At 44.7% G+C, this 18634-nt stretch overlaps 1 protein-coding gene across 4 annotated transcripts in view; it reads left to right on the top strand.

The window, feature by feature from the left end:
• Positions 1-18634, top strand: part of acads (acyl-CoA dehydrogenase short chain) — a 216429-nt gene that overhangs the window by 15235 nt on the left and 182560 nt on the right. The gene's annotated exons all lie outside the window — the stretch shown is intronic.

The following is an 18634-nucleotide window of genomic DNA, read 5'->3' as shown; positions in this document are numbered from 1 at the left end:
GTGTTGCAGACGTTTTGTCCCCTGTCTAGGTGACATCCTCAGTGCTTGGGAGCTCCTGTGAAGCGCTTCTGTGATCTTTCCTCCGGCATTTGTAGTGGTTTGAATCTGTCGCTTCCGGTTGTCAGTTCCAGCTGTCCGTTGCAGTGGCCGGTATATTGGGTCCAGGTCGATGTGTTTGTTGATGGAGTTTGTGGATGAGTGCCATGCCTCTAGGAATTCCCTGGCTGTTCTCTGTTTGGCTTGTCCTATAATAGTAGTGTTGTCCCAGTCGAATTCATGTTGCTTGTCATCTGCGTGTGTGGCTACTTAGGATAGCTGGTCGTGTTGTTTCGTGGCTAGTTGGTGTTCATGGATGTGGATCGTTAGCTGTCTTCCTGTTTGTCCTATGTAGTGTTTTGTGCAGTCCTTGCATGGGACTTTGTACACTACATTGATTTTGCTCATGCTAGGTATATGGTCCTTCGTTCTGGTGAGTGGTTGTCTGAGAGTGGCTGTTGGTTTGTGTGCTGTTATGAGTCCTAGTGGTCGCAGTAGTCTGGCTGTCAGTTCGGAAATGCTCTTGATGTATGGTAGTGTGGCTAGTCCTTTGGGTTGTGGCATGTCCTCGTTCCGTTGTCTTTCCCTTAGGCATCTGTTGATGAAATTGCGCGGGTATCCGTTTTTGGCAAATACATTGTATAGGTGTTTTTCTTCCTCTTTTTGCAGTTCTGGTGTACTGCATTGTCTTGATGCAACTTCTTTTGTGTGTGTACAGCACGGAAACCAGACCCTTTGGTCCAACTCATCCATGCCAACCAGATATCCCAACCCAATCTAGTCCCACCTGCCAGCACCCAGCCCATATTCCTCCAAACCTTCCTATTCATAAACCCATCCAGATGCCTTTTAAATGTTGCAATTGTACCAGCCTCCACCACTTCCTCTGGCAGCTCATTCCATACACTTACCACCCTCTGAGTGAAAATGTTGCCCCTTAGGTCTCTTTTATATCTATCCCCTCTCACCCTAAACCTATGCCCTCTAGTTCTGGTCTCCCCCACCCCAGGGAAAAGACTTTGTCTCTTTATCCTATCCACGCCCCTCATGATTTTATAAACCTCTATAAGGTCACTCCTCAACCACCAACATTCCAGGGAAAACAGCCCCACCCAATTCAACCTCTACCCTAGCTCAAATGCTCCCCAACCCTGGCAACATCCTTGCAAATCTTTTCTGAACCCTTTCAACTTTCGCAGCATCTTTCCGATAGGAAGGAGACCAGAATTGCACACAATATTCCAATAGTGGCCTGACCAATGTCCCATACAGCTGCAACATGACCTCCCAACTCCTGTACTCAATACTCTGACCAATAAAGGAAAGCATACCAAACGCCTTCTTCACTATCCTCCCTACCTGCGACTCCACTTTCAAGGAGCTATGAAACTGCACTCCAAGGTCTCTTTGTTCAGCAACACTCCCTGGAACCTTATCATTAAGTGTATAAATCCTGCTAAGATTTGCCTTCCCAAAATGCAGCACCTCGCATTTATCTAAATTAAACTCCATCTGCCATTTCTCAGCCCATTGGCCCATCTGATCAAGATCCTGTTATAATCTGAGGTAACCCTCTTTGCTGTCCACTACACCTCCAATTTTGGTGTCATCTGCAAACTTACTAACTATACCTCTTATGCTCGCATCCAAATCATTTATATAAATGAAGAAAAGTAGCAGACCCAGTACCGATCATTGTGGCATTCCACTGGTCACAGGCCTCCAGTCTGAAAAGCAACCCTCCACGTCCACCCTCTGTCTTCTACAATTGAGCCAGTTCTGTATCTGAATGGCGAGTTCTCCCTCTATTCCATGAGATCTAAACTTGCTCACTAGTTTCCCATGGGGAACCTTGTCGAGTGCCTTACTGAAGTCATATAGATCACATCTACCGCTCTGCCCTCATCAATCCTCTTTGTTACTTCTTCAAAAAAACTCAATCAAGTTTGTGAGATATAATTTCCCACGCACAAAGTTATGTTGACCATCCCTAATCAGTCCTTGCCTTTCCAAATACATGTACATCTTGTCCCTCAGGATTCCCTCCAATAACTTCCCACCACCGACATCAGGCTCACTGGCCTATAGTTCCCTGGCTTGTCCTTACCACATTTCTTAAACAGTGGCACCACGTTTGCCAACCTCCAGTCTTCCGGCACCTCACCTGTGACTATCGACTATACAAATATCTCAGCAAGAGGCCCAGCAATCACTTCTCTAGCTTCCCACAGAGTTCCAGGGTACACCAGATCAGGTCCTAGGGATTTATCCACATTTATGCGTTTCATGACATCCAGCACTTCCTCCTCTGTAATATGGACATTTTTCAAGATATCACCATCTATTTCCCTACGTTCTATATTCTCCATGTCCTTTTCGACAGTAAATACTGATGCAAAATACTCGTTTAGTATCTACCCCATCTCCTGCAGCACCACACAAAGGCCGCCTTGCTGATCTTTGAGGCGCCCTGTTCTCTTCCTAGTTACTCTTTTGTCCTTAATGTATTTGTAAAAACCCTTTGGATTCTCCTTAACTTTATTTGCTAAAGCGATCTCATATTCCCTTTTTGCCCTCCTGATTTCCCTCTTAAGTATACCCCCACTGCCTTTATACTCTTGTAAGGATTCACTCGAGCTATCCTGTCTGTACCTGACATATGCTTCCTTCTTTTTCTTAACCAAACTCTCAATTTCTTTCGGAAATTGGAAGCCAGTGAGGTTGAAGCATAGGAATGGCAAGATTCAGGAACCCTGGATGACAAGAGTTATTGAAAGTTTAGTTAAAAAGTAAAAGGAAACATATGTAAGGTTTAAGAAACTGAAATCAGACAAGGCCCTTGAGGAATATAAAGGAAGCAGGAAAGAACTTTAACAAGGAATTAGGAAGGCAAGGAGGGCCATGAAATGTCCTTGGCTTAGTAGGATTAAGGAGAATCCCAAGGCATTGTTTATGTATATTAGAAGCAAGAGCGTAAATAGGGAAAACATAGGTCCACTCAAGAACAAAGGAGGAAATTTACACACGGAACCAGAGGAAATGGATGATGGGCCAATGGGCTGAGAAATGGCAGATGGAGTTTAATTTAGATAAATGCGAGGTGCTGCATTTTGGGAAGGCAAATCTTAGCAGGATTTATACACTTAATGATAAGGTTCCAGGGAGTGTTGCTGAACAAAGAGACCTTGGAGTGCAGTTTCATAGCTCCTTGAGCACTTTGCATCAGTATTCACTGAGGAGAAAGATGTAGATGATGGTATGTTGATATTCAGGGGTATGTTGGTATTGAGAAGGAGGAGGTGTTGGATGTGGCCAGTGAGCCTTACTCTAGTGGTAGGGAAATTATTGGAGAAGATTCTTAGGGACAGGGTTTACTCGCATTTGGAAAAGAATGAACTTAATACGGAGAGGCAGCAAGACTTTTTGTGGGGGAGGTCTTGTCTGACCAATTGGTTTGAGCTTTTTGAGGAAGTGATGAAGACAATTGATGAGTGTAGGGCATGGTAGGCCAGTCCAGATGATTAGATCATTTGGGAACCATGGTGAGTTAGCAAATTAGATACAAAATTGACTTGGTTATAAACGATAAAAGGTAATTTTGGAGGCATGTTTTGCTGAATGGAGATCTGTGACCAGTGGTCTTCCGCAAGATCAGTGCTGGGACCTCTGTTGTTAGTAATATATATAAATGACAGAGATGAAAATGTAAGTGATCTGATTAGTAGGTTTGCAGATGGTGCAAAAAATGATGGAACTTTGAATAGTGAGGAAGGTTATCTAAGGATACACCAGGATAAGATCAGTTGGAAAGTTGGGTAGAAAAATGGCAAATGGAGTTTAATCCAGACAAGTGTGAGGTGATGCATTTTGGGAGGTCCAATGCAAGAGTAAATGGCAGGATCCTTCAGAACATTGATATTCAGAGGGATCTTGGGGTCCAAGCCCATAGCTTCCTGAAAGTGGCAACACAAATGGATAAGGTGGTAACAAAAACAAACAGCATACTCGCCTTTAATAGGTCAGGGCATTGAGTATAAAAGTTAGCAAGTTGTGTTGCAGCTATTTGAGACTTTAGTTAGGCCACTTTAGAAGTATTGTGCACTGTTCTGGTCCCCCCACAATCGGAAAGGTGTGGATGCTTGGGAGAGGATGCAGAAGAAGTTTATCAGGGTGTTACTTGGATTGGAGTGTATTCACTATAGAGAGAGAATGACAAACTTGAATTGTCTTCTCTAGAACTTCAGAGGTTCAGAGGTGAACTAATCAAAAAATACAGAATTACGAGAGGCACGGACAGGGTGGAAATGTCAAATACTACGGATCATAAGTTTAAGGTGAGAGGGAAAAAGTTTAACAGAAATGTGCAAGAAACATTTTTTTACACAGAGGGTGGTAGGTGCCAGGAACATCTGAGGCATTTAGACACATATGAACGGGTCGGGAATCGAGGGATACAGATCATGTGCAGGTAATTGGGACTAGTTTAGAATTACATCATGGCCAATGCAGACATAGTGGGCCAAAAGGCCTGTTCGTGCGTTGTACTGTCTAGGTTCTAAATGAATTAAACAATGAATTGTCTTTGGAGTGTAGTGGCAGGTGTCTTGTAGTCAAATGTATACAGTAGACACCGCTTATTTAGTCAGAGTCATACAGCTCGGAAACAGTCCCTTCGGTCCAACTTGTCCATGCTGAACAGGTTTCCCAAATTAAACTGGTCTCACTTGCCTAAGTTTGGCCCATATGCCTCTAAACCCTTCCTATTCACATACTTATCCAAATGACGTAACTGTACCTGCATCAATCACTTCCTCTGGAAGTTTATTCCACATGCGAATCACCCTGTGTGTAAAAACGTTACCCCTCAGGTCTCGTTTAAATCTTTCTCCTCTCACTTTAAAAATATGCCGCCTAGTTTTGAACTGACCCACCCTAGGAAAAAGTCCTTATCTATGCGCCTCAGGATTTTATAAACCTCTATAAAGTCACCCCTCAACCTCCTAAGCTCCTTGTAACTCAAACCCTCCAGATCTAGCAATATCCTGGTATATCTTTCCTGAACCTTCTCCAATTTAATAATATTTTTGCTGTAGCAGGGAGACTAGAACTATATGCAATACAGTAGTTACCCCTTATTTAGTCAGGGTCATACAACTTGGAAACAGACCCTTCGGTCCAACTCGTCCATGCTGACCTCAAAAGGTGGCCTCACTAACATTTTGTACTACCTCAACATGACACCCTAATTCCCATACTCAAAGGTCTGAGCATTGAAGGCAAGCATGCTACACAGCTTCTGACCCACCCTGTTTACCTGTGACACAACTTTCAAAGAACTTTGTACCTGAATCTGTCTGTTTAACATCATTAAACAGGGGCCTATCATTATCTGTATAAGTCTTAACCTTGTTAATTTTACCAAAATTAATCTTGTTAATTTTACCTTGCATTTATCCAAATTAAACTCCCCCTGGCAGTCCTCAGCCCATTGGCACAATTGATCCCATTGCAGTCTGGGATAGCCTTCTTCACTGTTGACAATTTTGGTGTCATCCGCAAGCTTACTTACCATGCCTCCTAAATTCTTATCTAAATTGTTTATATCAATGACAAATAACAATGGACCCTGCACTTAACCCCATTGTCCATCTTGAATTGTTCTGGAGAAGGTGGAGCTTGAACTCACCTCTCTATCTGTCTCTCTCTTGGGGTCAGATCCCCATTTTTGCCGCTGAAGGAGGAAACCTGCCACTTTTTCTCCTCAGTTTGTGGATTAGCATCTCCTGTAGCTGCAGTCAGACAGTTTTAGAGATGAATACTGACTCCAAACTCCATACTGATGTCGACAGAAACTCTATACTGAAGGCATGTCCTTCTCTTTTGTTGTTGATAAACTGCCACTTTCCCGCCTTCAAAACTGATGCAACTAATTGGGAGAAGTTATCAGGTAATCTGTTCAGAATCTCAGAACAGTCCGCTAGTCTCCAGTGTTGACCTTGAAAATGGGTGACTGACTTTCTTTTTGTGTGTGGATTTGGCTCCTTTCCCAGTCCTAATTCTAGAGCATTGAATTTATGAACAGCTGAAAAAATAGTGCAGGTGCAGTTTTATATTGACTTTCTTGATTCATAATTGACTGTAGGAAGGTTACTGTAAGACAGAAAACCAATTTGAGATAATCCATCACCTAATTTAATATATTTAAAAATAGAACATTCCAAGATGCGATAGAAAGCTTAAGGAATGCGTACGTGAATGAGATAAAAATATCAATACAGCCCATAGTAAGGTATTGCCTTTAATGTAACACTGAATTCCTACCTCTGCACTGGAACAGGAAGTCAGTTTGATTGATATCATCACGTATACCCGGAACAAGAAGTTGGCACCTACTGCGTCCATTAGTGCACATGCGATGCAGCTGATTTCATCGTTGTGCACCCATTGTCCATTGAACCTAAATGCTGTCCCCCTTGCTGCTCTGCTTGCCAGCCTGCATATTGCAAATTTTGCCAACCCCATCACAGCTTTGCTTGCCCTCCCCGTAATCACCCCATGCTGCCCTCATGCTACCCCTATTTGCTACCACCCTGGGTCCCCACCCCCTGCAGCCTCATTTGATGTTCCCATCACGATACCTACCCCATTGCACCTCCCCCTTGGTGCCCCCACTGCATTGGCCCCTCACCATTTCTCTCACTCCTCTGCTTGAAACCCCCACCTTGACAGCACCACCCTCACTGGCCACCCCAGTCAGTGCACTGCTTGCCATCACCCTTGCGATTCCACTCACTGTCCTCTCACAGTTTTGTTCATCATACCCCTCACTGCCCTGCTCATCAGCCTCTCCCCTGGTGTGTTCTTGGCACCCTTCGCTGACTTACTTACCACCCTTAGCCTTAGTGTTTGAATGGTACAATCTCAGCTCTTGCAGCTGAAGTTTGTTGTTATTCCTCTGAGTCTTGGCCAAATCCAAATCCTGCTTAATTAAAAAGTTGTAGCATGAGCCTCTGGCAAGTCATTATTGAATTGGAATTAATTGACTTCTGGTTGAATGGTTTATTGTATTGCAGAACCAGATCTTATCTGTTTGTATTTATACTTACATTAACGGATGTACACATTTACACAGTGGAGAATATGGGTGGTTTGGTTGCTGCATCTCTGTAGCAATGCAGGTTTTCAGAGTGGAAATGTGTTGCTGGAAAAGCGCACCAGGTCAGGCAGCATCCAGGGAACAGGAGAATCGACGTTTCGGGCATAAGCCCTTCTTCAGGAATGGGGAAAGTTTGTCCAGCAGGCTAAGATAAAAGGTAGGGAGGAGGGACTTGGGGGAGGGGCGTCGGAAATGTGATAGGTGGAAAGAGGTCAAGGTGAGGGTGATAGGTCAGACTGGGGTGGGGGCGGAGAGGTCGGGAAGAAGATCTCAGGTTAGGAAGGCGGTGTTGAATTTGATGGATTTGACTGAGACAGGGTGGGGGGAGGGGAAATGAGGAAACTGGTGAAATCCGAGTTCATCCCTTGTGGTTGGAGGGTTCCTAGCCGGAAGATGAGGCGTTCTTCCTCCAACCGTCGTTTTGTTGTGGTCTGACGATGGAGGAGTCCAAAGACCTGCATATCCTTGGTGGAGTGGGAGGGGGAATTGAAATGTTGAGCTACAGGGTGGTTGGGTTGGTTGGTCCGGGTGTCCCAGAGGTGTTCTCTGAAACGCTCCGCAAGTAGCCGGCCTGTCTCCCCAATATAGAGGATGCAATAGATGATATGTGTGGAGGTGCAGGTGAATCTGTGGCGGATATGGAAGTTTCCTTTGGGGCCTTGGAGGGAGGTGAGGGGGGAGGTGTGGGCGCAAGTCTTGCACCTCCTGCGGTTGCAGGGGAAGGTGCCGGGAGTGGAGGTTGGGTTGGTGGGGGGTGTGGATCTGACGAGGGAGTCACGGAGGGAGTGGTCTTTACGGAATGCTGATAGGGGAGGGGAGGGAAATATATCCTTGGTGGTGGGGTCCGTTTGGAGGTAGCGGAAATGACGGCGGATGATGCGCTGTACATGGAGATTGGTGGGGTGGTAGGTGAGGACCAGTGGGGTTCTCTCCTGGTGGCGGTTGGAGGGGCGGGGTTCAAGGGCGGAGGAGCGGGAAGTGGAAGAGATGCGGTGGAGGGCATCGTTGACCACGTCGGGGGGGAAATTGCGGTCCTTGAAGAAGGAGGCCATCTGGGTTGTGCGTTTTTGGAACTGGTCCTCCTGGGAGCAGATGCGGCGGTGTCGCCCCCACACCCACCTCCAGCCCCACACCAGGTCCTAGCTCCCAACCCTGCCGTGTTTTCACTATCCCTCCAGACCTACCCCTCTCTGAGGATGAAAGATCAGTCCTCAGCAGGGGCCTCACCTTCATTCCCCTACGCTCCCGGATTAATGAATTCAACACGCGGCGTGACATCGAACAATTCTTCTGCCGCCTTCGCCTCCGTGCCCACTTCTTTAACCAAGACTCCCGCCCACCCTCTGACGACCCCTTCTCCCGCCTCCAACACACCCCATCCACCTGGACACCCCGTGCTGGCCTCCTACCTGCCCTTGACCTCTTCATAGCCAACTGCCGCCGCGATATTAACCGCCACCTGAACTCCCCCACCCCACTCACCCACTCCAACCTCTCACCCTCGGAACGCGCAGCCCTCCACTCACTCCGTTGCAACCCCAACCTCACTATCAAACCAGCAGACAAGGGAGGCGCGGTAGTAGTTTGGCGCACCGACCTCTACACCGCTGAGGCCAAACGCCAGCTCGCAGATACCTCCTCCTACTGCCCCCTTGACCATGACCCCACCCCCCACCACCAAACCATCATCTCCCAGACCGTCCATAACCTCATCACCTCGGGTGATCTCCCATCCACCGCCTCCAACCTCATAGTCCCACAACCCCGCACCTCCCGCTTCTACCTCCTGCCCAAAATCCACAAACCTGACTGCCCTGGCCGACCCATTGTCTCCGCCTGCTCCTGCCCCACCAAACTCATCTTTGCGTACCTTGACACCGTCCTGTCCCCCTTAGTCCAAGAACTCCCCACCTACGTTCGGGACACCACCCATGCCCTCCACCTGCTCCATGATTTTCGCTTTCCCGGTCCCCAACGCCTCATTTTCATCATGGACATCCAGTCCCTGTACACCTCCATCCCCCATCACGAAGGACTCAAAGCCCTCCGCTTCTTTCTTTCCCGCCGTACCGACCAGTACCCTTCCACTGACACCCTCCTTCGACTGACTGAACTGGTCCTCACCCTGAACAACTTCTCTTTCCAATCCTCCCACTTCCTCCAAACGAAAGGAGTAGCCATGGGCACCCGCATGGGCCCCAGCTATGCCTGCCTCTTCGTAGGATATGTGGAACAATCCATCTTCCGCAACTACACTGGCCCCACCCCCCCACCTTTTCCTCCGCTACATCGATGACTGTATCGGCGCCGCCTCGTGCTCCCACGAGGAAGTTGAACAGTTCATCCACTTCACCAACACCTTCCACCCCGACCTCAAATTCACCTGGACAGTCTCAGATTCCTCCCTCCCCTTCCTCGACCTTTCTATTTCTATCTCAGGCGACCGAATCAACACGGACATCTACTACAAACCGACCAACTCCCACAGCTACCTGGACTACACCGCCTCCCATCCTGCCCCCTGTAAAAACGCCATCCCATTCTCCCAATTCCTTCGACTCCGCCGCAACTGCTCCCAGGAGGACCAGTTCCAAAAATGCACAACCCAGATGGCCTCCTTCTTCAAGGACCGCAATTTCCCCCCCGATGTGGTCGACGATGCCCTCCACCGCATCTCTTCCACTTCCCGCTCCTCCGCCCTTGAACCCCACAACTCCAACCGCCACCAGGAGAGAACCCCACTGGTCCTCACCTACCACCCCACCAATCTCCATGTACAGCGCATCATCCGCCGTCATTTCCGCTACCTCCAAACGGACCCCACCACCAAGGATATATTTCCCTCCCCTCCCCTATCAGCATTCCGTAAAGACCACTCCCTCCGTGACTCCCTCGTCAGATCCACACCCCCCACCAACCCAACCTCCACTCCCGGCACCTTCCCCTGCAACCGCAGGAGGTGCAAGACTTGCGCCCACACCTCCCCCCTCACCTCCCTCCAAGGCCCCAAAGGAAACTTCCATATCCGCCACAGATTGTGAGCTAGTTACTGTGAAGTTTTTGGTGATGGGCAGTGATGTATCTCTCACAGCGACTATATGTGTAGTTATTGTGAGCTAGTTACTGTGAGGTTTGTGGTGATAGGCAGTGACGTATCTCTCACAGCGACTGTATGTGTAGTTATTGTGAGCTAGTTATTGTGAGGTTTTTGGTGATGGGTAGTGACGTATCTCTCACAGTGACTGTATGTGTAGTTATTGTGAGCTAGTTATTGTGAGGTTTATGGTGATGGGCAGTGACGTATCTCTCACAGCGACTGTATGTATAGTTATTGTGAGGTTTGTGGTGATGGGCAGTGACGTACCTCTCAGCGACTGTATGTGTAGTTATTGTGAGCTAGTTATTGTGAGGTTTGTGGTGATGGGCAGTGATATATTTCTCACAGCGACTGTATGTGTAGTTATTGTGAGCTAGTTACTGTGAAGTTTTTGGTGATGGGCAGTGATGTATCTCTCACAGCGACTGTATGTGTAGTTATTGTGAGCTAGTTACGGTGAGGTTTTTGGTGATGGGCAGTGACGTATCTCTCACAGTGACTGTATGTGTAGTTATTGTGAGCTAGTTACTGTGAGGTTTTTGGTGATGGGCAGTGACGTATCTCTCACAGCGACTGTATGGGTAGTTATTGTGAGCTAGTTATTGTGAGGTTTGTGGTGATGGGCAGTAATATATTTCTCACAGCGACTGTATGTGTAGTTATTGTGAGCTAGTTACTGTGAAGTTTTTGGTGATGGGCAGTGATGTATCTCTCACAGCGACTGTATGTGTAGTTATTGTGAGCTAGTTACGGTGAGGTTTTTGGTGATGGGCAGTGACGTATCTCTCACAGTGACTGTATGTGTAGTTATTGTGAGCTAGTTACTGTGAGGTTTTTGGTGATAGGCAGTGATGTATCTCTCACAGCGACTATATGTGTAGTTATTGTGAGCTAGTTATTGTGAGGTTTGTGGTGATGGGCAGTGATATATTTCTCACAGCGACTGTATGTGTCGTTATTGTGGGCGAGTTATTGTTAGGTTTTTGGTGATGGGCAGTGATGTATCTCTCACAGCGGCTATATGTGTAGTTATTGTGGGCTAGTTACTGTGAGGTTTTTGGTGATAGGCAGTGATGTATCTCTCACAGCGACTATATGTGTAGTTATTGTGAGCTAGTTACTGTGAGGTTTTTGGTGATAGGCAGTGATGTATCTCTCACAGCGACTATATGTGTAGTTATTGTGGGCGAGTTATTGTTAGGTTTTTGGTAATGGGCAGTGATGTATCTCTCACAGCGGCTATATGTGTAGTTATTGTGGGCTAGCTATTGTGAGGTTTTTGGTGATGGGCAGTGACGTATCTCTCACAGCGACTGTATGTGTAGTTATTGTGAGGTTTGTGGTGATGGGCAGTGATGTATCTCTCAGCGACTGTATGTGTAGTTATTGTGAGCTAGTTATTGTGAGGTTTGTGGTGGTGGGCAGTGATATATTTCTCACAGCGACTGTATGTGTAGTTATTGTGAGCTAGTTACTGTGAGGTTTTTGGTGATGGGCAGTAATGTATCTCTCACAGCGACTGTATGTGTAGTTATTGTGAGCTAGTTACTGTGAGGTTTTTGGTGATGGGCAGTGACGTATCTCTCACAGCGACTGTATGTGTAGTTATTGTGAGATTTGTGGTGATGGGCAGTGATATATCTCTCACAGCGACTGTACGTGTAGTTATTGTGGGCGAGTTATTGTGAGGTTTTTGGTGATGGGCAGTGATGTATCTCTCACAACGACTATATGTGTAGTTATTGTGGGCTAGTTATTGTGAGGTTTTTGGTGATGGGCAGTGACGTATCTCTCACAGCGACTATATGTGTAGTTATCGTGAGCTAGTTATTGTGTGGTTTTTGGTGATAGGCAGTGATGTATCTCTCACAGCGACTGTATGTGTAGCAAGTGCAACCCCTGAAGTTGTGTTGACAGCAAGCACAGCTTTGAAGCAAATCATTTATGTACTGATATTAATTTGCCCCTCAGAAACAAGGGGATACTGACTGGGTAGTCTTGTATTGTGGGAAATATTAGAGCATCCACCCACTTTTTCATCACTTGATTCTTATCACCACTGATTTCTATACAAGTGGAAAGTGCAGGAGATATATAATGGGCAGCTGATCAGGTAATGATAATGCAGAAATGGCACTAAGGTCAAAACTCTTAATTGTTCCATGCTGGTTCTAAAGTCTGGGAATAGTAAGCGATGAGCCAATGTTTCTAAAATCTGTACATGCCCTATGTTTAATCTGCTACATCCTTGTTAAATGACCGGCCATTCTTCTTCAACCCAGATTCAACAGGGGAGAATTGCGGTTAAACCAGATCACATTCTCACTTAACCTCTACGTGCAAGCAATCAGTACACATCACTGGAGAAAAGAGAGGGAATTGTAACTAATGTTTCCCTCCATTATTCAGGGACACCAAAGCGTAACGTTATTCCTATATCTCTGACATATTTTAGTATGTCTTTATCTTCCCTTACCTGCTCCCATCTGATCTGAAACATCCTCACACCATGTGCCTTACCTCGCATTTGTTGCTAGTATCACTCATAGCTCAACTAGTATCCAATAATGCAATACTTCAGCCAAATCTCCAAGCCTCAATTCTGATGGTGTTAGTAAACTCATGAATTATCGCTATCACTACCATTGCTTTCTCATCTGAAATATACACATCAATGTTTCTGGTTCATGATTAGGGCCAGAAGCCGATTTGCTCATCCACGATTCAGAGGTGCAGATGTCAAGTGGAGTGAGTAGCTTGGTGATTATGGATACTTTATGGATTGTATCCCTGTAATGTCTCATCCAACAAGACACAAGAGATCCTAGTAATGTGTCCATTCGACAATGCTAGTTGTTGCAATGCCATTGTAAAAAGCAGTCTCTAAATTCAGTTGTATTAAAGATATAACTGCTTATTAACATTAATCTTCTCCAAGCATGCGTCTAATTACCTTTCAAAAGCATTTACAAACTTTCCTTTGACACATTTATGACAGAGCACCTTCTAATCAATTCTACAAAAAGATTTTTTCATAATATTTCCCATAATTCTATTTGTGATTGATTATCTTACATTTGTGTCCTTAAATGATCATCGCATTGACCAGACAATACATCATTAGTTACCATGTCCTTCATTGTTCTTGCACAATCATTGGATCACCATTTTACCTTTTCAGCTGCTTTGAAAATAGCTTTAATTTCTTGAGTCATTTTGAAACTATAATGAAAAATTAAAGCTAGCATCCTAATAAATGTGTACAGTCCTTTTCCATTATTTTTATATTTCTCCTATAATAGAGTACCCTAAAGTGTACACAATACACAACTACTATCCCACTGAAACCTTACACACATATTATCTCCTAAGTATTGCATTTTATGCATCTAGATTCAATCCCAAAATTTAGGCGAGGGTTGGAGAGTGAGTGAGGGGTGGTGGTTCCACTACTGTTTCTGCTTGTATTAATTTCCAGTCTTCTGGTCATTTTAGGTCTAAGATCTTAGAGTCACAGAGATGTACAGCACGGAAACAGACACTTTGGTCCAACTTGTCCATGCCGACCAGATAACCTAACCCAATCTAGTCCCACCTGTCAGCACCCGGCCCATATCCTTCCAAACTCTTCATATTCATATACCCATCCAGATGACTTTTAAATGTTGCAATTGTACTCGCCTCCACAACTTCCACTGGCAGCTCATTCCATACACTTACCACCTTCTGCATGAAAACGTTGCCCCTTAGGTCTCTTTTATATCTTTCCCCTCTCACCCTAAACCTATGCCCTCTAGTTCTGGACTCCCCCACCCCAGGAAAAAGACATCCTATCCATGTCCCCCATGATTGTATAAACCTCGATAAGGTCACTCCTCATCCTCCGACACGCCAGGGAAAACAGCCTATTCAACCTCTCCCTATTGCTCAAACTGTCCAACCCTGGCAACATCCTTGTAAATGTTTTCTGAACCCTTTCAAGTTTCACAACATCTTGCTCTCCTATTTCATTTTTAATAGTTTATATTCTTTCCTGTATCCCTAATTCCGAAATGTGTCTCATCATGCTTTTATACATTGAGCGATATCTGCTGGCCCATCTATGTTTTCCAGTAAACTTTTATGATCCTCATAATACTCTGCCATTCCCCTCATTTTAGTGTGAGGGTAATCCCTTCTTCTTAGTTTGAGAAAATTAGATCTGGAGAATTCGTGGATGTTCCACATTAGTGGACTTTACCAACAGTCACAATGCTTCTCGTAAAGGTAGGACATCTAGTGGACTACAAAATCAGCAAACGAATCAAGTTGCCTTCCCACTACTGGATATTTTGCATTTTCCATTGATGTCCTGGGATTCTGTCAATTTTCCATTGATATTCCATGTATATTTTGTTTAATTTTATTTCTAGTCAACTATGGAACATCAGATCAATGTCTGTGTGCAATTTATTATGAATGATCTGGTGTAATACTCCAATCTAAATCGTCATCATTCGCTATACTGCATTGGTTCATCACATGAATAAAAGCTAGCTGTGGGTGAGACGGTGGTTCAGTGGTTAGTACTTCTGCCTCACAGGATAGATTCCACCCTTCAGGCAACTGTCTCTGTGGAACTGGCACATTCTCCCCATTTCTGCGTGGGTCCCCTCAGGTACCCGTTTCCTCCTCCAGTCCAAAGAGATGCAGATTAGGTGGATTGGCCATGCTACATTGCCCATAGTGTCCAAGGATGCGTAGGCTAGGTGTATTAGCCAGGGGAAATGCAGGGTCATAGATTAAGGGAGTGAGTCTGGGTGGGATGCAGTTCAGAGAATTGTTGTGGACTAAGTGGACCAAATGGCCTGTTTCCAAGCTATAGGATTTTTATGGTTCTATGTGACTATTTGGCAGAGTCAATTAGCCTATCAGCTATTTACAGCTGGATTTTGGTAGAACTAGCTCATCTTATTCAAGTGTTTAAACATTTCATTTGATAGCTAATGCTTGTGGAAATAACAGTAAATTAAATAACTGTATTTTTCTTTTCATATCATTATATAGAACCATTCCTTGTAAAATTGCCAAAGCTCATAGAATATTTTTAATGGGGAAAGATGTAAAATGTTCAAATATGTATGTATTTCAAAATAACTACCACACAATCTGTAATCCATGTGCTGTTTAGGACATTAATTATAGCAGCTGTCAGGATCTGCTTTAAGCTGTGCTTCAGTTCTGTCACCTAGCATGCTTTCTTTAACCCTTTTCACACTTTCCTTTGTTGCCATTTGGAAGTATGACAGCAGTATTTTAGGCAACACATCATAATAGAAAAATGGTATTATGGGAGAGCTTTATTTGATTATTTTTAACTATCACAGAAATGTTTCTGCAAAACTTTCCTTCTGGATATTAAATGGGTTGAAGGACTGCTGTGGTTGCAGAGAATGTATATGACCTGTAAAATAGTCAAACAGTCAGGGCAGGCAGGGACAAAGCAGAGTACAAGGTAGGATGATAAATTAAACTGCATTTATTTCAATACAAGAGACCTAACAGGGAAGGCAGATGAACTCAGGGCATGGTTAAGAACATGGGACTGGGATATCATAGCAATTACAGAAGCGTGGTTCAGGAATGGACAGGACTGGCTGCTTAATGTTCCAGGATACAAATGCTACAGGAAGGATAGAAAGGGAGGCAAGATAGGAGGGGGAGTGGTGTTTTTGATAAGCTGTGCTGAGGGAGGATATTCCCAGAAATACATTCAGGGAAGTTACTTGGGTGGAACTGAGAAATAAGAAAGGGATGATCACCTTATTGGGATTGTATTATAGACCCCCCAATAGTCAGAGGGAAATTGAGAAACAAATTTGTAAGGAGATCTCAGTTATCTGTAAGAATAATAGGGTGGTTATGGTAGGGGATTTTAACTTTCCAAACATAGACTGGGACTGCCATATTGTTAAGGGTTTAGATGGAGAGGAATTTATTAAGTGAGAACAAGAAAAATTTCTGATTCAGTATGTGGATGTACCTACTAGGGAATGTACAAATCTTGACCTACTCTTGGGAAATAAGGCAGGACAGGTGACTGAGATGTCAGTAAGGGAGCACTTTGGGGTCAGCAATGCCATTAATTTTAAAATTAGTGATGGAAAATGATAGACCAGATGTAAAAGTTGAAATTCTAAATTGGAGGAAGGCTAATTTTGAAGGTATCAAGCAAGAACTTTCAAAAGCTGATTGGCAGCAGATGTTCGCAGGTAAAGGGACAGTTGGAAAATGGGAAGCCTTCACAAATGAGATAACAAGAATACAAAGAAAGTATATTCCTGTCAGGGTGAAAGGAAAGGCTGGTAGGTATAGGGACTGCTGGATGACTAAAGAAATTGAGTTTTGGTTAAGAAAAAGAAGGCAGCATATGTCAGGTATAGGCAGGATAGATCGGGTGAATCCATAGAAGAGTATAAAGGAAGTAGGAGTATACTTAAGAGGGAAATTAGGAGGGCAAAAAAAGGGGACATGAGATAGCTTTGGCAAATAGAATTAAGGAGAATCCAAAGGGTTTTTACAAATACATTAAGGACAAAAAGGCAACTAGGGAGAGAATAGGGCCCCTCAAAGATCAGCAAGGTGGCCTTTGTATGGAGTCGCAGGAGATGGGGGAAATACTAAACAAATATTTTGCATCAGTATTTACTGTGGAAAAGGACGTGGAAGATATACAATGTAGGGAAATAGATGGTGAGACCTTGCAAAATGTCCATATTACAGAGAAGGAAGTGCGGGATGTCTTGAAACAATAAAAGTGGATAAATCCCCAGGACCTTATCAGGTGTACCCTAGAACTCTGTGAGAAGCTAAGGAAGTGATTGCTGGGCTCCTTGCTTAGATATTTTAACATCAGTAGTCACAAGTGAGGTGCTGGAAGACTGGAGATTGGCTAATGTGGTGCCACTATTTAAGGTAAGGACAGCTATAGACTGGTGAGCCTGATGTTGGTGGTGGGCAAGTTGTTGGAGGGAGTCCTGAGGTACAGGATGTACATGTATTTGGAAAGGCAAGGACTGATTAGGGATAGTCAACATGGCTTTGTGCATGGGAAATCATGTCTCATGAACTTGATTGAGCTTTTTGAATAAGTAACAAAGAAGATTGATGAGGACAGAGCGATGGATGTGACTTATATGGACTTCAGTAACGCGTTCGACAAGGTTCCCCATGGGAGACTGGTTATCAAGGTTAGATCTCATGGAATACAGGGAGAACTAGCCATTTGGATACAGAACTGGCTCAAAGGTAGAAGACAGAAGGTGGTGGTGGAGGGTTGTTTTTCAGACTGGAGGCCTGTGACAGGTGGAGTGCTACAAGGATTAGTGCTGGGTCCACTACTTTTCATCATATATATAAATGATTTGCATGTGAACATAGGAGGTATATCAAGTTTGCAGATGACACCAAAATTGGAGGTGTATTGGATAGCAAAGAAGGTTAACTCAGGTTATACCAGAAGCTTGACCAGATGGGCCAATGGCTGAGGAGTGGCAGATGGAATTTAATTCAGATAAATGCGAGGTGCTACATTTTGGGAAAGCAAATCAGAGCAGGACTTATACACTTAATGGTAAGTTCCTGGGGAGTGTTGCTGAACAAAAAGGTTCATAGCTCCTTGAAAGTGGAGTCGCAGGTAGATAGGATAGTGAAGAAGGCGTTTGATATTTTTTCCTTTATTGGTCAGAATATTGAGTACAGAAGTTGGGAGGTCATGTTGCGGCTGTACAGGACATTGGTTAGGCCACTTTTGGAATATTGCATGCAATTCTGGTCTCCTTCCTATTGGAAGGATGTTGTGAAACTTGAAAGGGTTCGGAAAAGATTTACAAGGATGTTGTCAGTGTTGGACAGTTTGAGCTATAGAGTATGAATAGGCCAGGGCTGTTTTCCCTGGAGTGTTGGAGGCTACGGGGTGACCTTATAGAGGTTTCTATAATCATGAGGGGTATGGTTAGGATAAATAGGCAAAGTCTTTTCCCTGACGTGGGAGAGTCCAGAACTAGAGGGCATAGGTTTAGGGTGAGAGGGAAAAGATATAAAAGAGACCTAAGGGGCAACTTTCTCACGTAGAGGGTGCTACGTGTATGGAATGAGCTGCCAGAAGAAGTAGTGAAGTCTGGTACAATTGCAACATTGCATCTGGATGGGTATATGAATAGGAAGGGTTTGGAGGGATATGGGCCGGGTGCTGGCAGGTGGGAGTAGATTAGGTTGGGATATCTGGTCGGCATGGATGGGTTGGACCGAAGGGTCTGTTTCCGCGCTGTACATCTCTATGACTATAATGTTTTTGTCTAATTTTG

This window comes from Chiloscyllium plagiosum, unplaced genomic scaffold (genome assembly GCF_037043375.1).
Source record: "Chiloscyllium plagiosum isolate Xiang-an unplaced genomic scaffold, Cpla_swu_hap1 HiC_scaffold_24, whole genome shotgun sequence".
Classification (NCBI taxonomy): domain Eukaryota; kingdom Metazoa; phylum Chordata; class Chondrichthyes; order Orectolobiformes; family Hemiscylliidae; genus Chiloscyllium; species Chiloscyllium plagiosum.
The sequence above is the reverse complement of the archived record's forward strand: the minus strand, read 5'-3'. Positions and strand labels throughout refer to the sequence as shown.